Source organism: Delphinapterus leucas, chromosome 3 (assembly GCF_059928025.1).
Source record: "Delphinapterus leucas isolate spDelLeu-1000000601 "Yukka" chromosome 3, BTC_Dleu_Yukka2, whole genome shotgun sequence".
In the NCBI taxonomy this organism is placed as follows: domain Eukaryota; kingdom Metazoa; phylum Chordata; class Mammalia; order Artiodactyla; family Monodontidae; genus Delphinapterus; species Delphinapterus leucas.
Genome location: NC_143131.1, coordinates 28,412,324 through 28,414,523, shown reverse-complemented (window position 1 = coordinate 28,414,523; position 2,200 = coordinate 28,412,324).

The following is a 2,200-nucleotide window of genomic DNA, read 5'->3' as shown; positions in this document are numbered from 1 at the left end:
CTTCTTGAAAGCTATATAATCATCGCAATGACTCTGACATTGGTCAAAGTTAATTTCAGAACTCTGTTTTAAGAATAGCTGTCAGAGCTCGAGGCATGGTTTTGTTTTTTTGTTGTTTTTTGTTTTGTTTTGTTTTTTTAAACATCTTTATTGGAGTATAATTGCTTTACAATGGTGTGTTAGTTTCTGCTTTATAACAAAGTGAATCATTTATACATATACATATGTTCCCACATGGTTCGTTTTGTTTTTTGGGGGTTTTTTGCGGTACGCGGGCCTCTCACTGCTGTGGCCTCTCCCGTTGCGGAGCACAGGCTCCGGACACGCAGGCTCAGTGGCCATGGCTCACGGGCCCAGCCGCTCCGCGGCATGTGGGATCTTCCCAGACCGGGGCACGAACCCGTGTCCCCTGCACTGGCAGGCGGACTCTCAACCACTGCACCACCAGGGAAGCCCCCCACATGGTTTTTTATATGTCACCTGTGACAGGAAATCTTTAGCTTTTGAGGTCAATTTATATTTGTAAAAAGCAAAAAAATTTCTCAGATCCATGATCAGTAATACAAGTAATTAAGACATTCATAAAATGATATTTTTATATGGATCATTAATGGCCCTGCTGGCAATTCAAAAAAAAAATGGTGATTGTAAATGTGTTATCAGTGTTTCAACAACCTCCCAAGAGTTTACCGTGGAGGACAGTCCATTTAGATGTCATCTTGCTTAGGTAAGCTTTTTGGAGTGCTCAAAACTTAACATACATCCTATGTTGCTATGCCTGTGACAGTCAATGAAACCAATATGAAAATCGAATCCAAGCATTCTCCTCTTTAGCTGGGGCCCAATGCTAGGATTTACCTGGCTGGGTAACCATCATATCCCTAGGGAGACTGTCCAGAAGCACAGCATGAACTATATCAGCCAACAAGTTAGGCACAGTGATTAAAAAGACAATCAAATACTGTCATGGTCTCTGCTGAAAGAAGAACTCAATCCACCAACAGCCCCGCAAAGGCACGTAACCGGAGACCTCAGGGCTGAATGATGCCTGTGCTGAGAAAACTCAAAAAAACCACCACCTCAGAATACTGGAGTTCAGGCTAGCTACATAGGATATCTGACTCTGGACCATCACAGAAACCAACAGCCCAGGGTCAAGGTGACAATGCCACTTTATCTCATTCAGAACTGTGGTCTTTTCACATCACTGTCTCTTTAGTAAACATGTGTTGTTCGAAAAAGTCAGCTTATTACTTTCAGTTTCAAAAATTTAGCTATGTTTAATCAAGCAAGACAAGTGTACAGCTTCTCACGTCTGTTTTTTAAAAGGCCTACTTTTTAGTGGCACCTTACAGGGACATCCTTATCCCTCAGAGACTTCTGCTAGATTACCAGGCTTAGACTGCAAGACCTAAATAGTTTTGTTCTTCCACAGTAGGATCTAGGCTTTATATCCCCAATGATGCTGAATTTGGAAAGTCAAGTATAAGTATGTCTAAGTCAGACTGGGATATAGAACCAATTAGGAAAACATGGACCTACACACAGAGGGACATAGCAAGGTGAAGAAATCAACACCGTCATCTCTGTTTTAATTATTTTTGATGAAAAACATGAATGATTTTTCTCACCCTATTTAAAAGGCTATTTTAGAAATAATGCCATTTGCAGCAACACAGATGGACCTAGAGAGTATCATACTAAGTGAAGTAAGTCAGAAAGAGAAAGAAAAATACCATATGATATTACTTGTATGTGGAATCTAAAATATGACACAAATGAACTTATCTACAAAACAGAAACAGACTCACAGACATAGAGAACAGACTTTTGTGGTTGCCAAGGGGGAGGAGGGGTGGGGGAGGGATGTATTGGGGGTTTGGGGTTAGCAGATGCAAACTATTATTTATAGAATGGATAAACAACGAGGTCCTACTGTATAGCACAAGGAACTATATTCAATATCCTCGGATGAACCATAATGGAAAAGAATATGAAAAAGAATGTATATATGTATAACTGAGTCAGTTTACTGTGCAGTAGGAATTAACACAACACTGTAAATCAACTATACTTCAATAAAATAAATTTTAAATTTTTTAAAATTTTAGATAAATGATAATAAATAAAAAGCTATTTTAAATGGTTTAGAAACATTGGTAAATAATTTCTCCCCAGATAATTTTTTAAATGTATTCTC